The sequence below is a fragment of the Thamnophis elegans genome, chromosome 13 (genome assembly GCF_009769535.1).
Source record: "Thamnophis elegans isolate rThaEle1 chromosome 13, rThaEle1.pri, whole genome shotgun sequence".
Classification (NCBI taxonomy): domain Eukaryota; kingdom Metazoa; phylum Chordata; class Lepidosauria; order Squamata; family Colubridae; genus Thamnophis; species Thamnophis elegans.
Genome location: NC_045553.1, coordinates 28623180 through 28640366, shown reverse-complemented (window position 1 = coordinate 28640366; position 17187 = coordinate 28623180). Strand labels below are relative to the sequence as shown.

Sequence of the window (17187 nt, the reverse complement as noted above, 5' to 3'; positions counted from 1 at the left end):
ATGAATAAATGAATGAATGAATGATTTAATTAATTAATTAAACAGGCACATAGATTGTAATGCAAAGATCCAGGTAATCATTGCATGGCAGCAAAGAAATACCAAAAACTCTGTTGGCTGGCAAGAAGTAATTTGCTGAGATCCCTTTCTTACCTCTGGCTCAGCATTCTGAACTCCTCCTTTGGCCAATGCAGGGACTTTTTGTGGATACACTACTTCATAATCATTAACATTCCCAGATTCCAGGATTATAGAGCTCCCTTTGTAAGGACGGAGGGGAGAAGAAGGAGAAAGCTTTGTATTACTTTGGGATGTTATTCTACCATTGTCACATTCACAACTCAGTTTGTTACTCAATTATCAGTGAAGAATGGAATCTTTTTCTAGTGGAAATCAAGGTTTTCTTTGGGTATGCAATTTGCTGAATGATGTTTGACCTCTGGGAGACTATCTAGAGAAAGTGATTTGGGCAGGTGCAAAACAAAGATTTTGGAGCGTGAATAATCAGAAAAATAAATAAATAAATCTCATTGAATGTGGAAGTTTGTGCACTGAGTGATAAGGATAACATGAGAAACTACAAATTACAATAGTCTGATTCACACAATTCAGTAAACCATACTACATTATTAACATTTTGCTTCCTAAAGTTTTCTTGCCACAAACTCTGTCTCTCTCTTCGCTTCAGTCTTCTAATTCTTTTACTCACATTATTGGAAAACCTTTTCTTCACATTGAATATGATTTTATTCTGAGGTTATTAGGACTTTTCTTTCTTAGGATCTATTATCTTGAGAAAATTTAACAAATACCAGAAAACCATCTATATAACTTTACAACAAATGTCATCTTTGAGAGCAAGAACTCTTTTACTCAGTCTGCCGAAACTGAAGTGGAGCAAATTTTGGTTAAGTATCAAAAGAAAAACCATAGAAACTTTTTGGGTGCCATAGGCTTTTAGCAGTAAGAATTTGAAGAAGGAAACCAAAGAAAACATCTTACCTTGATATGGAAAAACCACTAAGCATATAGTTACCAAGAGAGCTTGGATCATTTTGGAGCCTGGATGGGCTGGCGGACAGGAAATCTCCTTCTGCTTCCAAGCCAATCCGAGCTCTTCTCTTGTTGACTGTGAGAAGCAGGTTCTTCAGCTTCATTCATGCCCTTATATGCGAAAGTGTTTGCTAAAGGATTTGCCCAAATGCAAACTTGTAACAATATAACAGGAGGGCAGTTTTCCAACTGGCTTAGTGCTTGTCACTCCAACAATGACATCTGGAAATCTTCTTTGACAGCATCCCTCAAAGCAAAAGCCAAAAGGAGAGGATTAAATGCTCATATCAATGCTGTCCATGGCTCACATGTTAATACAACTACATTTGGGGCCTCTTGGGCATGGGGTCTCAAATGCCAAGAGTTGGTTTTCATGGTATTATTTGAGTAAGAGGAACTTTTTCAGCAATGTAGCATCCTTTCAATATTGCTAGCATTTAATGCTGGTTGCCAGTCAATGAGGTCAATGAACTGACCAGTAGAGTTTCAAAAATGATGTTATTTTGGGATAGACTGAATCCATGTCAATGCATTGACCTAAGGAACCCCTGACTTCACTACAGGGCAAAAAACCCTCTATGCCATAATAGATTTCTCCCTTTGTAGAGAACTCAAAAACATTTGTTTTCCCTTAGGGAACTCTACTTTTGATTACACTGTTAGGCAATTTTGGAGAAAGAGAAGCAGTGACATGCAGTGACTGGATGCAGGGATGGCGGGGCCCCACCAGTCTCATGAGGAAAAAGAAATAATTTTTAAAATAATTAAAAAGGGCAAGGTAGTTGCTGCCAGACTCCAAGTCAAAGTGACTCTGAGTCTGCTTAGTGCTAACTGTAGGGGGAGGCGAGAGAACTATGGGCCTCCTTTGCATAAGGAATTTTTCACCTTTTAAGAGTTAAGCAAGGATTAAAAAGCGAAAAATTTCGTACGTAAATGAGACACGTGATTCTCCCGCCTCCTCCTGCAGAGGGCACTTTGTTTAGAGGCTTTTAAAAAACATTTAAGCAGAGTCATCCATGTGGTGACTCTAGCAGCAACTATCCTAGCCTGCCTGGCCCTGGCTAGACCAAATCTTGCATTTTTGACGCAGCTGGAAGGTATGTGGGTCAGAGGGAGGGGGCAGGGGGGAGGAATTCAAAATTATTTGTAATGTAAGTAATTGTAATTTATTTTTATTGTGTGTGTGTGTGTGTGTGTGTGTGTGTGTGTGTGTTTTACCCACCTCTGCTGGTGCGCGGGCTGGCACATTTATTTTTATTTTTTATTTTTCATTCTTCATTTTTTTTTTTTTTTTTTTTTTAATTTTTTAAAGCCATGCCGCCTTGGCACGCCATAGAGCGAAACATGTCCTGGTTTGTGGCCGGGCGGCACACTGGCACTTTAAAGTGCATGCCTCATGGCCACAAACCAGGACATGTTTCAATGTATGGCGGCCGAGGCGGCATGCACTTTAAACTAAGTGCCGGCATTCCTTCCGGCGGGACATGCTGAATGGCGAGCCCGGAAGGCATGCCAGCACTTTAAAGTGCACGCCAGCTCGGCCGCCATTTGGCGAAACATGTCTTGGTTTGTGGCCGGGAGGCATGCACTTTAAAGTGCCGGGATGCCTTCCGGGCTGCCATTCAGCATGTCCCGCCGGATTGTATGGCCAGGGCCGGGGCGGCGGTATGCACTTTAAAGTTCCACACGCCGGGCTGGGCAAGTCCCCGAAGATGGGCGGCAGATGGGACAGGCAGCCGGAACCCCTTTTGTTACTGTCCTCCTCGTCTTCCTCGTCCTCTAGCGGTGACAGCAGCGGCCACGTCTCCCAGTCACAGCTACTAGTTAGAATTCAGTATTTTAAGACATAATTATTATTTGGGACAAAAGGTTTTCTTTTGCTAGTAAATCCCTTTCTCATCTTTTTTTTTAAAAAATACTTTTATTTCAAAATAGCATTGGAATGTATTTTCTGGGCTTTTGTATTCACTCTTTATCATTGTAATACTGTTTGCTTTGATTTCCACTCTTGAATAATTAGGACCAGCTTTACTTTAAGATAAAAACTGGGTTTGTATAAAATTCTGAGGCAAAAAGGGGGAAGGTGTTACAGTATTGTGTGATAAATAAATTACAGCTTAATGTGTCGTATGGAATCACCATGCAAATTGAGTTTTATTAAACCAAACATAGGTAAGTAAGATATATTTACTATCACATATGAAATCCAGCCAGAGAGGCAGATGCACCAGACCACAGAGCAATTTTTTTCATTGCATATTATTTTGTGAAGAAGATACTAAAGATGCAGCACTGTGTTCAAGGATTTTCTTGCCTTGCTAGTTTCGGGGTGGTGGTGGCTGGGCAGGTGTGTTTTTCCTGCCTTGCCTGCTTTATTCTGCTTTGTTAGGATAGAGATTTTAGGAAATCCCTTTGTTTTGTACATTGCACAGTGTGCTACCAGATTTAGAAATAAAAATAAAGAGACCCTATACAGTAATTATAAGTACTCAAACTTTTCATTTAAAAGAGCCAAGGTGGCGCAGTGGTTAAATGCAGCACTGCAGGCTACTGCTAGATCAGCAGTTCAGTGGTTCAAATCCCACCGGCTCAGGGTTGACTCAGCCTTCCATCCTTCCGAGGTGGGTAAAATGAGGACCCAGATTGTTGGGGGCAATATGCTGACTCTCTGTAAACCGCTTAGAGAGGGCTGAAAGCCCTATGAAGCGGTATATAAGTCTACTGCTATTGCTATTGCTAAAAGAGTTGACTTTTAATGACAATAACAGTGGCTAAATTACGCTAGCTTTTATTATTCAGCAATTGACTCTGACAACAGTTCCAGGCAGAAGGAGAGAGTGGCATTAAACCTAGCATCCTCCTGAACTGGTATCTTAGCAACAGAGATATTTACAGGAAAGACAGAATCATCTAGTTGCGTTGTCTAAGTGCCAAGGCATTGTAGATAGGGAAAACTCTTATGCCAAGCAAATAGGCTTAACTAGGCCATTCTCTCTTGCACATATGGTAAAAAGTGTGTGTTGTACTGTGGTGGCCATGTTATTCTATAGCAGTGCTGCCTCTGAATAGGTTTCACAAGAGGAAGCATATTGGGGACAAGATAATTGTACATTATTACATGGCAGGTCTGTGCCATTTCATCTGTTGTTTAGATACTTGCAACAAATCTTGATACTGAAAGAAGTTTCTATTTGTCTCCCCATGTATTGGAGAGTGGAGCATCCATATTGCTTTCACCTTAAATAGCAATGTGTCTGGTCCTGTCTTGCTATAATTTCATTTTGGATGGAAACATCAGTATGACTGTATGTATGGGACATTCAGCAAGTTCTACAAGCTTACCAAAATCTTTGTAGGGCTATAAAACTGTGTCCCAGTTTGTCTTCAAGTGCATTTACTTCAGCTGGATTTTCTGTAGAAATAATCTACTAGTATCTTAAAGCACAATCTAATATAAAGCCTTAAGTGGCAGCTCCTTTTCATCACCGTTGCTATCTCTTGCTCCAGCCGGTCAATTTCCCCACTTAAATACGATTTCCAAATGTCCCCAGACCCTTCTCGATCTATGGTTTCTCCTCTTCCTGCCCAAATTTAGAGGTTTTCATTTCCTCCTCCCCAAATTCAGGCTGCTGACCCAGACTGCTGAGGGAAGGGAGGTACTTCTCTACTGTGGCGGAGGCCTGGGCCATAAGGCCCCATAATCCCCTACTCCACACCTGTAAGGTCACTAGGTGGGAGAAAGATTAAGCGAATCCATGGGGATGAAGAGGTCAGTTCAGATGCTCGCCGGGGTGTTAAATCACACGGGAAGGGATGAATCTCCGGGCGGAGGAGCCGAACCTAGTGGGCCGCCCCAAGAAAATTGTTCCTACCATGGAACAATCTTTTACCCCGGAGGAACTGGCTTCCCATCCCTTCCCACCGACTTTTGGTGGGTCTGTTCTTAAACCTATTGGTGCATTTGGTTGAATCGGCTGCTCTGCGTCCACAGGATGATGGGTTTTGTTGTCCTCCCTCTCTATCTCTGCCTTCTCAGCTCTACGAAATGACCTTGGCTTTCCCGAAGGAGGCTGCAACATCCCCCCATGGTCCGGGGCCCCTCCCAGTCCCCGGAAGCCTCTTTGATGTATTCACATGAACAGGCCCCATTCCCAAAAACATCAGGCAGCCCTTCTTAAAACCGGCCATAAAGGAGATGGGGGGAGCGCAGAAGACCCCAAATCCTTCACCCACCCAGAGGCAGAAATAAGGAGAAAGCCACCAAAGAGATGGTGGGCGAGGGGAGAACAGAGACGAGCATTCATATGAATAAATAGTCACTACTAGGTCGGGTGTTCTGGCTGCCTTGCGGAGCCTGTGTGCGTGCAAAGCGAGCCCTGGGAAACTCCGCCGTTTGGATGCCAAGTTGTAGCCAGAAGGGCGCAAGCCCTGAGGGGAGAGGGGGGAAGAAAGACCCTCCGCATTTGAGAAGGCTGGTTTTTTGCCATTCCCCCCTCCCACCTCCAGTCCCGGATTAGACTGACTCCGTGAGAAAGGCGTGAGTTCTCCTTCACCAGGTGTTCTTGGAGAAAGGAAGGGAAGTCACGTGGTTTACCTCTGCTATAACCTCTCCAGGGCCGTTTTTACATTATGCTTTTCATTCACGTGTATTGGTATGTTTCTTATGCTGTTGCAAATTGCCCAGAGTCCCATAGGTGAGATAGCCTCTATGTCGGACACAGTACCGGGGCTTTCCAAAAGCCCCGCCAAAGCCCCACCGCTGTGTCCGACATAGGGCAGCTTTTGCCCGCTTGCCTCACCTGCCATAAACCTCACCACATGTCACTGAAGAGAAGTCACAGTAGAAACAGCATCTTCATTCCAAGAGGACAAAGGCAAAACAACCTTCTCTTCATTTAGAAACAAGGAGATGTATGAGCCTTTGAAACTCTCTTTGGTGGCCAACTTGTTTTCTTTCAGAATTTCTGCCCTTACCATCACCAGATCTCCTCTCCTGCAATGAGACCAAACTAATTAAAATTGCAAAGCTGTTGGGGGAAGAGCTATAAAAGTAGCTGAAGCCACATCTTATGCTGAATTTAACCTTTCTGTTTGAGGGGAGAATAAATGATAAACCAATATTACAATGTATGCATAGTTCTGCAAACATAGACTGCTTTTCTTATCTCAGTTTGATGCTGAATCTGATCTAAAATTTCTAAATTCTTCTCTCATAATAGAAAAAAGGAGGAAATGCTTTCTCTTTCAATCATCTTAAAAATGAGTTGCTCAATGAGCTCTCTTGAAGTGAGAACGTGGTTCTGTTTTAGAGTGACCGAAGAGAAAAGAGATTAATAAATCAGAATCCCATGATTCCTTATAGCTGCTATCAACTGAACAACCTCATTCTTCCCATTAATTTGTATCTCTGTATCTCTATATTTTGCTCCTGAAGAAGAGATGATCACTCACAGTCAGTAGACAAGGAAATTTATCGATCATCACATACTTTTTCCCTATGATTGTTATTCATTTCCAGGTCATTCAGATTAATTGTGTCTAAATTATTATTGTCTGCTTTCAATTCTCTGAATGTGGCCACATTTGCTGTATTACTTTTAAAATATGCTGTATTTTGAGAACACATTTATTTTTTATTTATTTAAAAATAGTTTTAATCAAAATTGTCTTTGCTAGAACTGGAACTTATCCTTCTCCTTTTTATGAATTGACTATAGGAAGTTTCTTGACTGATTGATAATTAAGCACTCCATAAGCCAAATTTCTGGACAAATGATTTTAGCTGTTCATCAAAACAACACATGAAAAATAAGTTTCTAACACTTTCGTCTAACAAACTCCCTTAATGTATCGTTTTCACATTTTTCTTTAAACAATTTTAGTTTTTTTTCTCCATCTCTTCTTCCACATTCTGAGTTATGTTCCTTCATCTTGTAAAATTGTCATTTATTTGTTATTTTATCTCCATTATGAAAAGAAATTTTATGTAGCTACTTTTCTCAGGAATCCACTAGCTTAGTAAAAAAAATTCTAGCTGCATTTTATTCAAGTAGATGAATGTATGTACATATATATATATATATATATATATATATATATATATATATATATATATATATATATATATATATATATATATATAAGATTTTTACAACCCCTGGTAAGCCCCAATTATGGGAGGAAGCTAACTGCTTCCATCATCTGTCCTTCGGCTCGTCACAAGAGTCCATCACGACAGAAACCCAATATTTTTACTGTTGCCTTTGTTATATTTGTCTTTTTTTTCACCCTGGCTTCGCTGATAAACGGATAAGAGCCTGTGGCCTAATGGCTAAGATCTTTGCCTAGTGTGCCTAGTATGCCATATAGCCCAGGTTCAAATCCCAGTAAGGGTGTGGCTAGCTGATGAGAGCTAAATAGCTTGAAATAGATCTATACTAGTCTCCTTTTATTTATACATATATGTGTGTGTGTGTGTGTGTGTGTGTGTGTGGATTTTTCTTTCAGAATCATTTGTCTTTTCTTTATATGTGTGTGTGTGTGTGTGTTTGTGTGTGTGTGTGTGTGTGTGTGTGTATGGATTTTTCTTTCAGAATCATTTGTCTTTTCTTTATAATAGTCCCTTAGACGTCCAGATAATTCTAATCAACTGGGTATTTCTCAGAAGCCCTAAGCAGTGTGGCCAACATATCTAGATTTTAATTTAGCAGAGTATGGAAGTTTTAGAGTTACCATTTCTTCTACAAACTCCATAGGGATTTATTGCCAAATTTGCAGCTTCAAGAACCCTTCAGCCTTCTTTGCTTATGTAACAGTTCTTGTCTAGGTCAAAGTTATCTCTTGGATTTCTATACAGTATCATGGTTTATTTCAAGATTTAGTATTGGATCAGTCTGTTTTATTTCCTTGACCATAGCCAAGTACTGTCCTGTAATTTGTACAGAATGTCATAATTTACACACATATTTTAGAACAATTATTTTTCCCATTTTATCCTATTTACCTGTGATATTTGTGTTGAATTTGCTGGTCTGTTATAATCTACTGTCATAATCTAGGAATTATTAGGAATTAAATCAAATTATATTATCTTGGTCAAAGAAAAAAGATATAAACAGAAAATCATCAATGTAATCTAAGAAAATTGTTTCCTAAGAGCTACATTCAAGAATCTCTTTTATTCTCTTCATTAATTTCCCACATTTCCTACATGGAGCACAAAATATGCATGAAATCACTTCTGATTCTATCCTCACAGCATCAATCTTGGGAGTTAGTCTTGGCTAAGAAAATTAATGTCAAAACCAATGAGATTTATGGTAACTAGAAACTTAAACATGACTGTCCTGAATCCAATTCAACATCTTAATTCATATGACACTGATCCTTGAAAAAGATACCAAACCCTAACCCTAACCCTAACCCTTAAAAAAAAAAGGTTAGGCAGGGAACCTCAGAAAAGTAATTTCTTCAGGAAGTTAGTATCCATTTCAACCCACTCATCAGTTGAAGAAAAGTTATTTACAAGGCAAGGAAAACTGAAAATATTTTTGTGGGCACCGACTTTGGAGGCTGAAAGCCCTTCTGACTCACAACACCAATAGTAAAAAAGGACAATAAGACTTCATTTGTCATTTGTGAGCTGTCAGTGAGATGTTCTCACCTGGCAAGAGGATGATGTCCAATAGAAAAGAAAGGACAACGAGGTTTAATTCATCATTTGTGACAAGAGGATGATGTTTACTATACTTAAGAAGAAATGGTTCTTTGCCAAACCACAATATTCCATAACTGGCAGCAGCCATTTCAAACACACTTATAGCATTGTTGCCCTAGGATTAAAGTCTTAATTTTCTTGGACAGTAAGCATTGAAGAAAGAAGGGCCAGGTTAAAGTCTTTGGAACTACAACAAGCTCATGAATAGCAGCACTATCCACAATGTGCAGTTCCCATAATATAATTGTAGACCCACCGTCAGGTGCAAATAACCAAGAGGAATCCTTGAACACAGAATGATAAAGTTGGAAGAGACCTTGGAAGTTTTCTAGCCCAAGTTCCTCCTATGTCAGGTGCCCCTATACCATTAGAGACAAATGGCTGTCCAATCTCTTCTTGAAAACCTCCAGTGATGGAGCACCCACAACTTCTATTGTTACTTCTTGTCCAGCCTTCAGCTGCTTGGAAGAATAAATTGATTCTCTCTTCTCTGTGACAGCCCCTCAAGGACTGAAAAACTGTTATCATATCACCCATAGTCTTCCTTTTTATTAGATGGGACATATGGAGTTCCTTCTTCTTTCATCATTTGATTTAGTCTCTAGACTCCTTACATTCTTTGTTGCTGTCATCTCATCATATATTTTTTGTCTCATGGTGACCAGAATTAGATATAATATTCCAAGTGTAGTTTTACTAGTATTATTATTTCTTGAAATTATCCACCTGTTTATGAAACCTAGGAGTACATCAGCCTTTTTGGCAGCTGCAGCACATTGCCGGCTCAATCTTTAGTGGTGGTTCTACTAGGACACCTAGATTTTATTCACAGTTACTACTGTTGAGCCAGGTATCACCTAGTATGTATCTGTGCATTTTGTTTTTCTTGCCTCTGTGTAAAACCTTACCTTTCTGACCACTGAATTTTGTTAGATAAGGCCCAATGTTCAAGTCTGTCATGGTCATTCTGAAACTTGAGCTTATCTTCTAAAGTGTTGGCTGTTCCCCTCAGCTTGGCGCTTCCTGTAAATTTGATGAGTTCTCCTTCTATTCATTCATCTAAATTATGTATGAAGATGTTGAAGAGCACAGGGCCTAAGTCACAATTTTGGTTACCCCACTGCACACCTTATGCCATATAGAATGTAGTTACATTGGGAACTACCTGCTGAGTGTGATTAGTCAGTCAGTTGCAAATCCATCCGGTGGTGGTATTGATTATCCCACTTTGTTCAATCTTTCCAAGTGATAAGCTGCAGTCCACTTTGTCAAATGCCATACTGAAGTCTAGTAAAACTATGTCTACAGTGTTTCCTTAGCCACTGAATTGGTCACTTTGTCAAAGAAAAAAATAGGGTTTTTTGACAAACCCATGGTGGCTTCTATTAATTGTGGAAGAAATTGAGGGTCAGCTATACTGGGCTTAATTCTTATAGGGGAATTGAAGTTGCAGGAACTTTGGCAGAGAGTGACTGTCATATTGGAATTCAACCCAATGCAGGCACAATTAAACAAAACTATTGAATTCAAAGCACACTGTTGCCATTGTAAAGATGAATCAACTAATGGTAAATGCTAAATTGATACTAGAAAAGGGTCAATGAAATTCATGGAAGGTTGGGTTTGGGTCTCTTTGGCAATGCAAGAACTCCAAACTGATGTCACATTTAACTCCATCCTCCAGTTTTGTCTGTTCTTCTACATCTAAATGATTTATGGCCAAATGCTTTCTCCTTGATTTCTGGTTTATGTTTAAATTCTCCCCCCTCCTGCTCTGATTTTATTTTATAAATAAGTCAAGATTGAGACTATTCTTTATATTCATTCCTAGTCCTATTTTTTTCTGATATTTTGGACTAATAGAAAAGCCCAAAGTCACCCAATTGGCTTTCATGCCTAAGATGGGATCACAGTCTCCTGGTTTCTAGACCAGTATCTTAACCACTACACCAAACTGGCTCTTTATGACTCCATTTGTTATTCATTTTGCTAATGAATCTCTCCCCAAATTCTAACCGTCACTAACAAGGTTCAGTGATTTTGATGAGTTTTGACTGCAGCTATGAGCATCTTCAGAGAAGGTTAGTAAACGAGTGTCAAGATGATGGTGACAAAGTCATGACTCTTTAAACTGGCAGGTCAAATGTGTGCATTCTTGACTGCCACTAATTCTAATGTTGCATAAGATGCGGTATGACCCTTTATAGCTTTGGAATATAAAATTAAAATAAACAGGGACTAAAAAAGAAATAAAGAAACAGATCATGAAAGAAAATGGTTCCTTTGTACATTCTCCTCCGCATTAATCTCCTTTTAATCTCTCGATCTCATTTTCTCTGTTTCTTTCAATCAGATGCTGGCAAGACACAAGGCAAAACAACTGTGAAACAATTATTATGCTTAACCTTTTGGCAATCATTATTATTATGGCTATTCTTTGGGATGCAGCCTTTGCTACTTCAAAACTATTGCCTTATAGTGCTGATATCACTACTGTTTTTAAGCAGCTATTGCTTATGAATACTGTGGGGTCCTTTTTCTTGCAGATATTTCATTACCAAACTAGGTAATATCATCAATGCTATAAGAGAATGGGATTTGCTCTCTATTTATATACAAGTGGCTTTCCCTATTGGTCTTGGTGAGAGTCTTCCTTATAGTCCTTTTTACCAAATTAAATTGTTTTTTATGTTAGCATTTTGTCTGAGTTAGAAGTTCCTTGATTGGGATATTGTTTACGTCTTGATTGTTGGTCGAATGTTCATCTTGGTGTTGGTGTTTGTTCATCTGGTACTTAATTGCCGGTGAGGAAATATTTGTGGCTTTTTTGGTTCCTTTTTGTCCCTTTGTTTGTCTCTTTCAATTAATGTATAGATGATTTTATATCTGTGTACCTAATGAAGGCTGATTTGTTTGAGTTCCAAATACTAGGAATTCTCTAGACTTTTTGAATTTGGCTTGATCTAGGATGCTCCCAGTCTCCCAGTTAAAACTCTGTGTTTTGTAATTCAAAAGTTTGCATCCTGTCTTCTGACTGCTAGTTGATGTTTATGGATGTGGTCTGCAATACGCTATAAACAACAATCACTTTAAAAGGTATAATAAATAAAAGAAGTTAAACTTTTCTTCCCCTAAAGTCTTATGACAAAGACTCTTCTTTTTCCAGGTTCACAATTCTTTCTGTCTATTCCCGAGTTAGGCCATATTTGTAATTCTGCATCATACACATTTTTCATATAGACTTTCTCCTAATAATCTTAGTTTGTATACCTTTAATATTCTCTCTTTCCAACCTCATCATTGACAATTTAAAGATTATTCTCCCTAATTTAAATACTTTTGAGCAGACTTTCATCTAAAATATGCAAATGTATAATAGGGTGCTCATTTGTTATATGCTTTTGAATAACAAATTACATTAGCAGTGAATTGAATCACAACATTCAGAGCATTGAAATTTTCAGCATATAAATGTGCTTTGTAATAGCATTGCAAAACTCTAGAAAGAATAAATGGGAATTTCTTTTCCCATCCAAAGAAGGTTTAGGAACATAAATGGAATAAATTCATATAAAATCTAAAGGAACACAGTTATTTCAGTCCATACTGCAGTCCTCTTGCTCTGAATGGTAAAGCCAGCTATAAGGTTCACTGTATAGGTTATGTAATTAGATGTTGACCCAAGTAGAGTGTTCTCTCAACCTCAGCAACATTAAGCTATGTAGACTTCAACTCCCAGGATTCCCCAGTCAGCATGCTGAGTTGAGTTGATGAGGTTGAGATAGACTACACTAGGAAACACATGACAGACTTCAGAATTAGGGAACAGCTAGGATTATTCCAACTAAAGACATTAATCTTTAAAAAATTAAAAGCAATATATTCCTTTGTATGTTCTTTGTGCGCTCAATGTACTCTAATAAGTTTATTTATTGAATGTTTGTTTGGGATTGTAGTATTTCTATATTTAGTTTTCCTGCCTTTCTGTTCATAATGAGGTTTTGAAGATCAGTTAAGAGAATCATTGCACAAATATTGGCAAACTGGATAAACTAGTGACTATGGTAAAAGATAATATTTCCTTGTTTTCTGTTATAGCATTCTGTCTTCCTTTTCGTATAGGGTCTTTGTCTTTATATAGAGGACAAAGGATAGTCCATTCTTACCAGAGTTATGAACATTTGTTGCAGAAAAGTTCGCTATTTTACAATGAGCGTTTGATATTTGGCTAAAGATTTTCAAAGGTTTTTATTCTATAGACTATTGCATAGTCTAATCTCATAGATTCTGTGAATTTATTATATTAAATATTAATCTGAGATGAAACTTGGGGTATAAATGAAATAGGTAAATTATAGCTAAATTCAATCATTATAACTTTTGTATTAACAAGAAGCCTGTATTAAAATTTGCATGTATGTACATGATCATCTAATGCATTTCTTTTCTGTTGTATTTTTCCTAGTATGCCTAGTTCAAAGAATTGCATTAAGATATTTTGTACTAATGTTGCTCTAACTCAGTGGTTCTCAAAGTGGGCAGTAACGCCCCCTGGGAAGCAGTGGGATGACTTGGGGGGCACTAAGAGGCAAGGGGGGGCAGCAGGGGGGCACTAAGAGGCAAGGAAGGTGGCAGAGTAATGCTGGAGGTTGCCCCCTTGCAGGCGGAAGGCTCTACTTGGAATGATAGGGCCATAGAAGGGGATATAGTGTCTTGTGTGCAAATAATAAGCCCCAGAAAGGCCATCCAGCCTCCAGCGAGAGCCTCATTCCAGCAATAGGGAAGAAAACAGAGAAATGTACACCTATGGGTGCATTTAAAAGAAAAGCAGAGTAGCCAATTCGTTTCTTTCCCTAGGCTCCTTCTCCCCGCTTGGGAGCTCCTCCCAAAATCCTTACCCACAAAGCAAGGGCTTTGCCTGGCTATTCCACTTTGTGCGCCTCCTCCTGCTGCCCTTCCTGCCGCCAGTGCTCGGGCTGCTCCCTGGTGCCAGAGAGAAGAGAGCCCTGCCAATCATAAATACAGCAGGGAAGCTGAGGAGGCAGGTGGGAAATACATGGGGGAGGAAGGAATGTGTCGTACCCGCAAGGGAGATTTGCATGACAGTAAAAGGAATGGTTTCATTGGAACTTGGGAAGAAATGGCTCATTTCAATATTTAAGGTTTAAATCTAAAAATCAGGGGTTCTAGTTTTGGGGACCACAAATTCCCCCTGTGGCTTGTGCAGACAAAGAGGGGATCAGAGTCTTGAGCTCTTCCTCTGCCTGTAACCAGGTTTTTAAAAACAGGGATCCTCCAGGTCCCACATCCTGGAGTTCTGCCTACAGTTTAGGAAATAGCTGATTTCCACTTCTTTGAAAAGTCATTTTTTTTCTGGTATCACTTCATCAAGCCCATCCATCACATTAAGAATTTACTGAACAGTGAAGTAGTCACTAAATTTCACTGAGTTTACTAAGTTACTAGTTAGTAAGGTTGTTGATAAATGACTATCAGACTTTGAAAACCTGGTATTACTGGATCATGTTCAACAATTTTGTTGAATTAACATTAACTAAAAAAGTTTTTAAATTGGATTTTGAATAAATGTGCAATTAATTGTTACAGTTTTGAATTTTACTGTTACTATCTTCCTTCTGTTGTGCAAACCGCCCAGTCACATGATCCCCCCCCAACTACTCCCACAAAGTCATGCCCACAGAACCAGTAGTAAAAAAAATTGAATTCCACCACTGGGTGGGGGACACTGAGAATCAGTTTGTAGCACCAAGGGGGCGGTGAACTGAAAAAGTTTGGGAACCACTGCTCTAACTTTTTTGTCCTTTGTGTTAGGGACCTTTCCATGTGCATTTTAGGAGATGTGAATCACTGAACTCTTTTTTTTTTTACAGAACTTACAATTTGGAACTGTCTACTATGAGAGGTGGCAGTCAAAGATAATAAAAAAATGTCTTCCAACATATAAATAAGAAAAAAATCAAGGAAACAGTTGATCCACCAAAGAGAGAAGACAGCAAAGAAATAACATGTAGCAGAGAGAAAGCAGAGCAGCTTAACTCATTTTTGCATCGGTCTTCATGCAAAAAGAAATTATAGCGCAAGCTATCAAAAATATAACTCTAAAAGACTAGAAATAAATGTTAAAATAAACATAAAAAATGGTAACAGAACCCCCCTCTGATCTTGATAAATACAAATCACTGGGACTTTGTGGATTACATCCCAGAGTTCTATAGGAGCTGGCAGATGTCATCTCAGAACCACTGTACCACATCTTTCAAAAATCCTGAACTACCAGAGGACTGGAAAAGCACTGATGGTTCTCATCTTCAAAAAAAAAAGGGGGGGGGACCAGATCCAGGAAACTACAGACCAATCAGCCTAACATCAAAAAGATAATTAAAGAAAACATCTAGAAATGAGTGAAGTAATAACTTGAAGTCAGCATGGGTTTGCTGAAAACAGATCATCCCAAACCAAACTTACTTCATTTTTCAACATATTGACTAAACTAGTAGACCAGCAAAATACTGTGGACATAATATATTTAGACTTCAGCAAGGCATTTGACAACCAACTTCTTGGTAAGCTATAAAAAAAGTGGAATAGATAGCATCAGCACCAGATGGAATTGTCACTGGCTGACAAACCGTACTCAGCAAGTAGTCCTTAATGACACTACATCTACATGGAGGGAAGTAAGCAGTAGTGTATCACAAGGTTCCGTCTTAGGTCCAGTACTCTTCAATATAAATAAATAACTGCTTGGATGACCTACAAGGTCCCTTCCAACCCTATATCTGTATCAGATAAAAGAGTATATCATGGCTAAATTCAATAATTATAAATTTTGTATTAACCAAAAGCCTGCATCTTGTACTAATGTTGCTCTAACTTTTTTTCTCCTTTGTGTTAGGGACCTTTCCATGTGTATTTTATGAGTTGTAAATTGCATGGTAGCCTTCCGAATTTCATCAGGATTTCATCAGAAGTGACCATTCTAAATTATTGAAAACCTGGGAAATACATATTTAGGTTGTTGTTGTTGTTGTTTTACCATAAACAGGGTGAAGAATTTAGGGAGATTATTTTGAAACAGAGGTCACCCAATGAAATTTTGTCAAAGAAATACATCTGTTTTCTTTATTTGTTTTGCTTTTTTATAAAACGTATAATTCAGCTTTGGAATTGGCTACTATGAGAAGTGGTGTTGGCTACCAGCTTGTTTGGTTTTACAGAATATAGACCATAGGGCTGGGAGGGACCTCAAAGATCTTCTAGTCCAATTCACTCCTCAAAAAGTCTTATACCTTCCCAGTCAATTCTCCAGTAAACTTTTATTCCATTGATTAATTGTTCTCACCGGTGACGTGCGGTGAGGTTCACCGCCGGTGAGGCAAGCGTTGAGGTGGGGGGGAAGAAGGGGAAACCCGGGGCTAGGCAGTCCGCTCATACACGGGTGCCCCCGGCCACACAGTTCCCCCTTTGCAAAAAGGTGAAGTTGAAGCAAAAGAGGGGAAAGCAGAACCAGACCCAAAGGCAGTTTGAGTGGGTTAAAGAGAAAGCGAGGAGCTGGAGAGAAGCAAGCGCAGCGCTTCTTACCTGGCTTGGAGAGGCATGGACGGTGGGGTGGGGGACTCCCAGCTCGGTCCTCCTCCCTCAGCGGCCTCTGAGTCAGGGCAGAAGGATGGCCAGAGAGCCTCAGGCGAGCAAGCCACACACAGCGCTCCGAGAAGTAGCGGCACAAGGGGTGCCCCCGCTGCCTTCCAGCATCCCTCCGTCCGTCTCCTCCCAACTCGTGCAGTGAAAAGAGGGTTTAAAGGGACCGGCGGGCGGCGAAAGAGAAAGCATACCGGCACTTTAAAGTGCATGCCATCTTCCGGCCATACAGAGGGAGACATCCTGCTTTATGGCCGGAAGCCTCGACACGAGCGCCAAAGATGAAAGCAGCCTTGATGCCTGGCAACATTGCTCACCATTGCCACCTCGATTATGCACAGAACCCGCAACTATTTCCATAGTATCCGTGCAGCGCTGGCCTAGCAATACACACAAACGCACACGCGCACACACTGAGCATGTTCTTCTCACCCAGCAAAGGCACTCACAATGCCAGCGCTGGATGCCTCTTCCCCACCACCCACCCAAAGAAGCCTGCGTCCTCTCAGCAAACCGCCACCCATACCTGGTCCCATATATGTATCGAGTGCCCCCGGCACTCGAAGCCCCGACCACCTGTCTTTTGCCAACAGTCCAAGAAAAGCTAACAAGCTGGAAGCCTCACTGGAGCAGTTGGCACCCTGGCGCCACTTTAAAGCCATGCCTCAGCCGCCTGAGCAGCCTCGCTTCGCCGCCCGCCCACCCGTCACCTCCAGGCCTCCCTCGCCCTCTCCACCCACCAGGATGGAGCACATCAA

General features: G+C 40.1%; 1 pseudogene; it reads right to left on the bottom strand.

The window, feature by feature from the left end:
* Positions 1-10595, bottom strand: part of LOC116516359 — a 34047-nt pseudogene extending 23452 nt beyond the window's left edge.
* Positions 10596-17187: the final 6592 nt, after the last annotated feature.